An 11452-nucleotide genomic window follows, 5' to 3' on the forward strand; every position below is an offset into this window, starting at 1 on the left:
CCTCCATTTCCAAATGTCTGGGAATAGAATACATGGTGCCACCATGTCAGGCTTGTTGGCTGTCTGTTAACCTGGCGCTAAGGTCTTTGATCTTGAGTCCTTTAGGCATGTCTGTCTGTCTCTTCCTGTACTCTGTGCTTTTCTAGTTGTCAACTGTGATACAAAGCTCATCCAAGGCCGTGTTGCTTATTTACTCTCAAAATGATTCTTCATTTTATATTTGGAGACTATGTGGGGAAAACTTCCCCTGTAGAGATTGACTAAATTTTTTCACTGACTGACTCCGTACTGGGATTTTTTTTTTTTTTTTTAATTTTCTGGCTTCAACTGATTCTCTTTTATCCATTAAACTATAGCACTGTCAGATAATGAGATATCTTTTTCCAAATTTTGTCTCTGTTCCTCTGGTATCTGATCGCATCACATCCGTTACACAAACTTGACAAGTGAGGATCATGTATTCATGTCATGATTTCTTATCCAAATATATCTGTTTGTTCCACCGCAAAGATTACTGTAAATTCTAAACAGAAACTGAGTAAACATATCAGAATGTACATTAAAAACCCAATCACTTAATAATAACTGAAGGTTATTCCAGATACAAATAGAGTTGGTTTTCAGGAAATATATTGATTTAATCCATAGCATTAAAAGATCTAAAGAAAACACTTTGGGCTCATCTCCATAGATGTCGACAGGCATTTGGAAACATTTAGCAACCATTCACAATTTTAGAAAAATTAATAAATCAAAAACAGATGGGCATGTCCTAATTGATACAACGTGTCCATCTCTGTGTGAAGTAAGACTACAGGCAGCAGTGAGTACAAGCAGTATTCCTGCTGAAGCCCCGACTCCTGGGCAGCCTCGGGAAGAAGCCTCAGGCTCCCCTGAGGCCTGCCTTCACCAGCTCTTTGTCTATCCAGGGCCAATTACCTTTATTAAGTATATTACTGGGACTTTTCCTATCACAAGCTAGACTTTTATGAGTCAAGGAGAACAGACCACAACGATCACAGCGTGTGGCCCCTCTCATCCTTCAAGCAGTCCCTGTTCCTCTGGATCTCACCTGAGGTCCATCGCTGTCACGCTTACCGCCAGTTCAGTTTTTAATATTATCTGTTCTGGTTTAATGGTGACCATTTTTTCCCATCTGATATGAAGATGATGCCTACAGGCATTTGTTCTCCTTCCAGTTTGCATGTAGCTTTGCTTTATGTGTTTCCAATCTTGGTAGAATCCTCTTGGTTTAAGTACATCCCACTAAGCAGCATAAACCAGTCTTCCTTGGTGAATAATTCTAAATTGATTACGTTTAGGACATGCAAAGAAAACGTGCCCAGCACTTGGGAGGCAGAGGCAGGTGGATTTCTGAGTTGGAGGCCAGCCTGGTCTACAGAGTGAGTTCCAGGACAGCCAGGGCTATACAGAGAAACCCTGTCTCGAAAAACCAAAAAAAAAGAAAAAAAGAAAAAAAAAAAAAGAAAAGAAAACGTGTTTGGAAATATCTTGTGGTATTGTTAAATATGCGATCTGTTTTCTTAGGAGCCAAAAGCCTTTTTGTTTAATTTTCTTTATATTTCCCTGCTATTTAAGCCTCATATTTTGGAGTTCTATCGCTTGCTTTATGATCCTAGTACCTTCAGATCATACTTCTAACTCTGAGGCTCCACCCATCAGCCTTCTCCTATGATCAATGACTTGGTGATAGTTTTTGTCTGTTATAGCCAGCACTTTGCCCAGTTTCTGTCAGTAATACTATGGTTTATAGCATAATTGTTATGTCAGATGCCTTTATATAGTGTATGCTGAGGCAGGGTCTCTCATGTGAATGTGGAGCTTGTGGGTGTGTGAAGTCTAGATACCCTGCCTATTCTGGGAAGCTATCTTTGCCTCCTGAAGCCTTGGACTATAGGCAGACCAAGGTGTCCAGTCAACGTTTCTTTTGGTTGTGGTGATCCAAACTCTGTCCCTCAGATTACACAAGGAGTGCTTTACCCACTAGGCCATCTCTCCACCACTAAATCTCTCAAATTTGATTAAGCAAATTTTCTTAGGCCAAGCATCATTCTAACTCTTTGGTTTTACTGTAAAGTTTTCCTTCTGTTAAAAATCAATATCTAGTTATGCTTTGATAGTGTAGAAACACAATTCACTGCTTTAAAACCCTGACATTCTAAGAAATATTTTCCAACTTGTGTATTCGATCTCATTTATGCTTTGTATTTTAGATAGCCATCTAGTCTATCAATAAAGGAAACTTGTTGTTCTTCCTCCTAGTTTCAGGTATGTTTAATGATTGGTAGACAAAATGATACCACAACTATAATTCTTCCAAAGTCTGTGCACCTCTCACCTCCAGAGCCTGTGCATGTGTGAATGGTAAAATGAACTTTGTCGATGATGTTATTAAGACTAGAGACCTCAAGACCATGCTCACTTGGCAGGGATCATGGGCCATTCCAAAGCTCTGTAGGCAGAGATCATGAGTTTAATATCAACTTGAGTTACACTATGAGTGTCAGTCAGGCTTCAGCTATATAGGCCCTGTCTCAGAACAAGCAAATGCACAAACAAAAGACAGAATAATATGGACCTTCAGTCACTGCACTATTCTAAATTATCCACACAAATCTAATCAAATCACACGGGAGAGTGGAAACTGAGAGAATTTGTTAAGTATAGCAATGATAAGAGAGAAGGGTGTGGGATAATGTACAAGAGCAGTATGGGTAATCATTTGGGACTGGGAACTTGGAGAACTGGAGAGAATGAATGCAGGCAGCTGACCATAGTCATGTGTGAGCAGTCCTTGACATACGGTCAGGGAGAAAATGAGTACTTCAGTCCCACAACTGCATCCTGCCAAGAGACTGAGCAACAAGGAAGGTGTTCCTCCTGCTACTTCAGGGAGCAGCACTGTGTGAAACTGGCTTCTGCTCAGTGGACCCGTGTCACACTCTGACCCACCAATAGTCAAGAAACCAACATCAGGCTGCTTTAAGTTCCTGAGCCTGTGGCAGCATACAGCAACAGGCAACAATATAGATAATATAGATAATAATATAGATAACATAGATGATAATATAGATGATAATATAGATAATATAGATAAAGCTGAGAAGGGACACATGCTTGATGCTCATATTAGGTGAATACCTCAGCCTACCCCAGTGAGCGTGGTGTTAGCTGTGGGCTTCCTGATAGACAGACCTTCTTGGGTCCACTCAGCTATCTTTCTTGGTTAAGTTAGTGAGTTTCAATCTGGGGTGGCTGTTGGATACAATGTGTATAACTGTCATTTTAGCATAGATGGATACACTGAAGACTTTGCAAACATTAGATGACAGTGTCCTTTAACCCATTATAGTTTCATACATGGCTTATGTTGGTTCCTTCAGTGAATGTATTCATGACCATTATCAGTCTGTCTGTAATTAATATGTTAGTGTTGATGGTTTTATGATGCTGAACTCTTATATAAAAGGCTGGGAAGTTGTGTTCATCCTGTATTCTGCAAGACATTGTTGATTTCTCCTTAAAACTGGCAAATTTTATTCCAGTAAGACACTTGGAACCAGAGTTGCCCTTGTGGACGGTTCTGAACTAAAAGTGAGCTTACGTGTTGTTTCTCTGTTTCTCCTCTCTCTCTGTTCTGCATCTCTCTACGCTTATTTACAATGAGCACAAACACATCCTTTAGAATTAAGTTCTCCCGAAGAAGAATGAGGGTAGACATGTGAAGAAAAGCTTCCCAGATCAGACCTTCTGACAGACCCTTACCCACAGCAACATAAAGGGACACACCTGAAGAGGCATTCTAACTCCTGACAAAGTGCAGGGAAGATATAGAGTTAAATTTTTATGTGTTTGATAGAGCGATACTATCGATATAATTTACTTTCCCTGCAATGAGACCTGATAGTCTATATGAGCCTGTAAGCCTGTCCAAGGACGTCGGGAGTGTTGCAGCCCTGTGTTTGGTGATGCTCCCTCACTGCTCCTATGGTGGCAGTGAAGCTTAGAGAAGAGCTCCGCTGTTTCTGACTTTGGGAGACTATCCCTGCTCTCTTTGTTCTGAATTAGGCAGCTTTAAGCTTTGCTATTTCCATTGCTTTTTTAAAGATCACCTACTCTGATTCCAGTGATTTTTTTTCCTTCTTCATTTGTTTCCTGCATGTATTTCTCTTGATTTACAATATTATATGTTGTTTTCTTCTTCCCATTTAACTTAAATGTAATTTTTAATCATCTAATTTTTAATAAGTTTTACCAATTTATTGGAGGCCATTTTTTTATTTTAATATAAATCTTTCATGCTATAAATCTCCCCCAAAGCACCGCTTTATCGACTTTCCAGAAAGTTTTACATGATTGTCTTAAATTGCAATTCAATTAAAAAGAAATTTCAATTTCCACTGACATTGAGGGACTTTTGCATATAATTAAAAAGTGAGTTGTTCATTTTCTAAACTTTAGAGCATTGTGGACTCACCCCATAATGATCTCCATCTCTGGTTTAATTTGTCTTCATTTTTAGAATACATATGCACAATTTCAACTGTTTACCATTTTTGCCATTTAAGGAGTTTTAGACCTCTTAGCAGCCCTGTCAGCATTATTTGTTAAATGATCCATCCTTCCCACTAGTGGGACAATATTATAATATATGCCAATCTCATAATTTTTGAACAGTATAAACTCTAAAACATCACAATGTCTCATGAAACTCTGTACAGCATAGATTTAATTTTCTTCTTAACCTTTCTTGTGAACTATACTCCAAATAAATTCCACTATGGGCACAAAACCATGAGAAATTCCTGAGGCAAATTTATTTTTCAAAATCCTTTTGAATAAAACTGAAAGATCTTTCATAGGTTTCATCATATCCTCCTAAATAATTATTTTTTTGCCAAGTTCCCTTGTCGTACATACTTTTAGATATTCTGGGTCCTTTCATACCATATGAATTCAAAACATTTGAGATAGCTAAAGGCGCCCATTGTTTTTGATCTTGGCTTGGCTTGCAGAATTATGAATGTTAGATCAAGCAGATACCATTGATTTAAGAGTGCACATGTTGTACTCAGCAAAGCCATTCAAGTAAAACTTTAAGATCCAAGGACAAAGGTGATTTTTTTTTTCAAAAATTATTAATCATTTATTTTTTAAAGCACTTGACAAGGGTAGTCAGTGGTATACAAGAAACAGCATAATACTTCTACCTGCCCCAGGGGACAAGGAGACAGGGGAAACGTGCGAATCAGAGTGACATCCGCAACTGGCACACCAGCACTGCAAGGCTCCATCTGCCTCTGCCTCTCCTCTCCCTACTCTGTATCTCTCTATATATTTATACACAAAGGGTACAAAGCAACCTTCTGAAATGCCTGCTCCCTGTGAAAGGGTGAGCCTAAAAAGAAGGAAGAAAAGCTCTCAGACAAACTGCTTTTAGATTCACGGTTGCTCAGGGGCCTTAGAGGATCTACCTTAAGAGCAATCTAAGCTCCTGCCAGAGTGCAGGAAAGAGGTTGTGAGCTGGAAATCAGCTCATTGTCAGCCGCAAATGCTTCTGCTATAGAGCAGATGAGAGGAGCGAAGACTGCTTTGCGGAAACAGTACCCGCTCATGGATGATTCTAATAAAGAACACACTCGTGGAAGTGATGCCTGAGATGTGAATCCCAGCAGGGTACGGATTGGTGCAAGTCTTCTCTTAGTAACAGACCTGTAAGTAATGAGTATGTCCTTGGGGTTGTTCCTAGAAGGCACTGTTTGCTTCTGTGCCTTCTTTCCTGCAGTTTTTCCCAGCATTCACATACACTTTTGAATATGTAAATACGCAATACACACCTAGCTATGTGCACATCTTTTTTTTTAATATATTTTTTTTTTATTTCAGAAAAAAAAAAAAAAACAACTTCTGTCTGGAGATGACATTCCAAATTGACAGTGCCTTCCAGAATATTCGCTCACTGGTGATCAGGGTCCTGTATTTATAGGAGGAATATTTTCTTTGCATTCCCCCAAGGCTTGAGTATCTTGCATCTTTGCAAACTGCCCAGGGCAGAGTATTCTGGCGCTATCTGCTAACACCAGAAGGTTCTACATTACATATTTTATGTTAAGATGCAAAGCAGTGTCACCTAGGGGCCTCAGATCTTTGAGGAGAAATGGTATTTTTGTAATGAGTGTATCCTTTCCCCCATCAGCTAGCTTTTCGAAGCATGAAGACATGTTAATTTTTTGACCCTCTCTCCCCAATGATATTAAGAAAAAAAATTTCCATAAAGGAGTTAACTGTGTGTAGTTAAAGTGAAATACACACATAGATTAAATGCTAAAAATCTACAAAGCCTTAGCTTCAAGTCCTATTTAACTAAACTCTAACTGTCTCTCAGGTAGAGTGAACCATCTGCCCATTTCATTTATTAATTGGTATCAATGCATCTGCCCATTTCATTTATTAATTGGTCTCAATACTTATAAATAATCTCCTGTCTGACTATAGTTGTTCAGAGTCAAGGAATAAACAGCAGTTCTGTTTCTACACCGCACTGCATTTACTTTCCAAGAGTCATACATAGTTCCATAGTTTGGTCTAAATATAATACTGCCTATGTAGTGTGGGTCTATGTACATGCAATGTTTGTGTATATATGTCTATAAACGATCGGCTTGGGAACTGTAAGGAAGACACAAATGACAGTGAGTTCTGACTGTCAATCTGCACATTTAATGAGGAACTCTGCCCAATTTAATGAATCCAGGATCTTCACCAGGCATCATTTTAAAGAGAACTCGCATCTACTTCTCTGCATGTCAGCTTTGGCCTCCGTGTGGCAGTGGATGTGTCCCTAATGGAAGGCATTTCCTTGCAAACTATCGAGCATATATAAGCCATGAGTACTAATTTACTCAGGCAGAGAGGCCAAAGAGGTGTGGAGGGGTGTGTGTGTGTGTGTGTGTGTGTGTGTGTGTGTTTGTGTGTGCTTGTGTGCCCAGAGAAGGGGAGAAGAAATGTTCAAATGACTGGGCTGTCAAGACAGTGAGAGGTTTAATCAGGATGGGGATGTCCTGTGTGCATTAGCACAGGAGTAAAACCGTGAGAGAAAAAGAGAATCATTTCATGTCACAATCACCATGAGACATCGGCGCCTAATTGGGCCTTAGCTGGTGGTAAAGCAGGCAGCCTTCAGTCCGGGGCTGCTCATCTCCTTCCTTTTGCTCAGGAGAATGTAAGGTTGGCCTGGCACTCCCTCCTGAGTGTGGTGCTGTCCCTCTGTCTCAGGCTCCGGGCTTGGGAGAGGTACCTTGATTTCCCTCACTTTCCTGTCTTTGGAACAGAGTTTGTTCCAAATCCTGGACATGCATCCCTGGAATATTCAAGGAGAACCCCAGGTGTTTTATTATATAGGTAGCTGCTGTGATTTGATAATTGAAGGATTATCTCTTCCCTAACGAGATGATGCTTATGCCATTCTCAATATTAAGGTTCTTTAAAAGAAGATAATACATATACTGTCTCATAATCTCTCCCTTTTACACCACTCTGCCACACCATTTGTTTGTGTGTTCGATGCTGTGGTTGCTGTGATCATTGCTGTTGTTTGTTTGTTTGTTTGTTTGTTTTTTAACCCACGAGTACTGTCATTGTTCTCCTGTGTGGTCTCAAGACCTGGCAACTTCAAGGTGAAGGAATTCAGGCTGAGCCAAGCAGTCAAAGGGCCGATTGGCCTTTATTCAGACTGGCCTTAATTCAGACAAGTCAGCTCCAAGGACCAGTGAGGCTAATTACTAGATTTGGTCACAGACAGACAATGGAACCCTAGAGGAAGTGACAATGAATTCACAATTGGTCTAAATCCGCACCCCTCCACACACACACACACACATTATCCCTGTGGGACTGACTCTCAGAGCAGCCCAGCTGCAGGCCTTGACAATGCTGCCACCTGCTGCTACAGGCAGCTCTGACCAGCAGCTCTGTGCCCTCAGCAGAACCAGCTGTGGGCGAGCCTTTGTTCAGGATGCTTGAGGGTTCCCAGGGTGCCAGTCTCTTCTGGAGAAAAGGCTTAGCTGCTCCCTGCTTACGCTACCTGCATCAATCTGGTGATTATTACTAGAGGGGCACACACTAGGAGCTGTGCTGGTGTGAGTTCCCAGCCACACTGTGTGCTTCCAAAGGTGTCTCAAATTCAGCCTCAGGTCTCAGAAGCAGGTTACAGCATGCCTGTCCTATGCCCACCCTCCACCATTGAACAAAACAAAAGGGCCTTGCTCTTCTCCATAGCTAATGGGAAGAAAACCTTGAGCAAGCCTTGCTCTCCCTGTCTGGCTATGAGGCAATGTGGCCATAAATAATGACTTAGTATAATTGTGTCATCTGTCAGATGCATCGGATAGATGTGTATGTAGGCCTAGGTGGAATTTAAGCCGTCCTTCTGATAGATAATTTACTGCAGCAGGCTATAAGCCAGCCTGGCCTTGAGAGCAGCGATTTCCTTTCCCACAGTACTTCTAGGTTCAGCATTCTGACATCCTGTTGCAGTCTGCTGGCATGTGCTATTACCAGGGTCAAGGGGCTTTGGACAGATGACCGGCTTCAGAATCATGTCTGGAAAGCTGACTTGTACTTTTGTTTCTCCAACTGGAATCAGGTCTGGGACAGTCTCATTGACTGTACACAGGAAAACTAAACCCTATATTCCTTTTTTTAAAAATTGGATATTTTATTTATTTACATTTCAAATGTTATTCCCTTTGCTTGTTTCCCCTCCACAAACCTCCTATCCCATCCCCCCTCCCCCTGCTTCTATGAGGGTGCTTACCCACCCACCCACTCCTGCCTCACCACCCACACTGGAGCATCGAACCTTCACAAGATCAAGGGCTTCTCCTCCCATTGATGTCCCAAAAAGGCCATCCTCTGCTACATATGCAGCTAGAGCCACGTGTTCCTCCCTGTGTCCTCTTTGGTTGGGGGTTTAGTCTCTGGGCGCTCTGGGGGGGGGTCTGATTCATTGATATTGTTCTTCCTATGGGGTTACAAACCCCTTCAGCTCCTTCCGTCTCTTCTCTCACTCCTCCATTGGGGTCCCCACATTCAGTCCAATGGTTGGCTATGAGCATCCACATCTGTATTCTTTGTATGTGATGGTAGACCCTGCTTTTGAAATGCCCATGGTTCCCTGCTTTTCTTCCATCAGGGATAGTGGTTATGTGGCTGGGTAGAGTTATCCGTGCTCAGCGATGGGTGGAAGGAGGACATGGTCTAAAAATACAGTGTGGCCAGAAGCGGCAAATTAATGTTATTAATCACTGAATGACTCATCTAAAAGCAGAGTGGCTATCTGTAGCTACTTTAAGAACAAGGCAGAACCAGCCCATTCCCCTGGGACACTGGTCTCCACTTCTCAGAGAGTTAGGCAGGAACATTTACCCACAGAGTTTCTAAAAAAGAAAAACATCTTCCCCCAAGCCAGTTTCTGAAGAAAAAACAAACAAACAAAAAACCAAACAAAAAAAATTGTGACACGCAAAGTTTATTTTGATCTATAATAAGATGAGACTCTAAAATTGGTTATGTGATGGAATATGTTTCCCATTAAAGAGAACATTTTATACTAACCGGGAGAAATTTTCTATACTAATCAGGGGAATTTTTATATTTGATATGTTTCTTCTAAGCCTCAGGTTTAAATGTTACTTGAAAATAAGCTAAGAAGAGGAAACTTAGTGATGTTCCTGGGTGAGAGCACTGTACATTTTGTCTTTGTTGTTCTGTCTCAGTTGGTAGGTTTCTATTTTGGTGGGAGCAACAAATTATCAAAACTCACTGAATTATTGCAGTGCATATTCCATGGTTACAATGTGGAATCTCAAATATTTATCATATATATGATATCATATATATATATATATGATATCATATATATCATATAATTATCATATATGTGTGTGATATAGATAGATGATAGATAGATAGATAGATAGATAGATAGATAGATAGATTAGATATTATATATCACCCATTTGCACACTTCTAACCAACTGTTTAAGTTTCATAAAGTAGAGTAGGACTACAGTTCTTCTCCAAGAATGGATTTGTTAGACACTGAGGCAGCCTCAGCACATCATGAAGTAGACTTTCTTAATAGTTGTTAGGAATCCTTCAACAGTCCTGTCTCTGTTAAAAGTAGTGGGTCCTTGACCAGAGCAAACCAGTTTGCACATAAGTTAGTTGGCAGGAAGGAATATGCAAAGAACACAGGTTAACATCTCTTGGGAAACTGGTTGTGAAGACCCAGCAGAAGTCCCAAGCTCTATCCAGTGCAGATGCTGCTGGTCTGACACTGCACCTCCATGGCACATCAGGTTTTTGTCCTTGTTTCCTAGTGCCAGAAGATAGTAGCCACAATTGGTGTTGCTTTTATACTCAGGGATAGACAGTCAAGTAGTTATGCTGAATAATAGAGCATTCAGGCAAGTGTAAGGGAAGGGAAGACGACAGTGGCCCACAGAGACCAGCAAACTGCAGGCTCAGAGTTCCTCCACCTGGAGTATTCATGAGTTCATGGCCACCATCATATCACTCACCTCGAAGTGTATTCTAGGATTCACACGGGGCATATGTCCACTGTTGACGGGGCTCTGGGCAGTGTTAATGTGCAATGTTCCTTCTAACTTAAGCTCTGCTTCCTAACAGGCTGCTCCTGTTTTCCCAGTGACATCACTGCTTGACAAACCATGCTACAAAGTTAGATGTTTTATTGAAACAGACGTATCTCTATATATTGTTCATATTGTCCTCTGAACTATCACACTGTTGGGGATTCTGCTTCTCATAGTTTTCTGGATTTCCTTTATCCCCCAATTCTTGTTCCAAAATCTCTGATTAGAATCCCCTGAAAATACTACCCAAGACAGAGAAAGTCAGTTGAGCATTATCTAAGGTTCTCTTTATGCTCTTGCAAGAATCACTCATCTTTGCAAACTTTATCATTTTTGCTTCTTTTATTTGAGCTTTTGGGTTTTGTTGGCAACAATTTGATAATGAAGTATGCCAATTGGATTTGGGTCTGTTTCTGGAATTGATGCTACAGTTTCCCAACAGAAGCCCCAGGTAGGGGCTGGAAAGGTCTCACGAATGTATACACATGCACCTGGGCTCACACACCCCATTCTGGCAGCCCAATCAATTTAAAGATCTATCTTGTTTTAACTGTCAGTATAGACAGAGGCCCCTGCACTTCAGCCTGATGCCAGAGGGCTTACACATAAACCCTGCTTGACTTGGAAATCAAACAGGGGTGAAAAGAGTTCAGCCTTTCTCATGTTGAGGGCTGAGGCTTGCCACAAGACAAGCCTGGACTAATAAGGTCTGGAACCACTTTATCTAGTTAATAGCAGCCTTTGACACAAGGAGAGGACATGCTATTATGCTA

This window comes from Mus caroli, unplaced genomic scaffold (genome assembly GCF_978045245.1).
Source record: "Mus caroli unplaced genomic scaffold, Mus_caroli_1 scaffold_15, whole genome shotgun sequence".
Classification (NCBI taxonomy): Eukaryota; Metazoa; Chordata; class Mammalia; order Rodentia; family Muridae; genus Mus; species Mus caroli.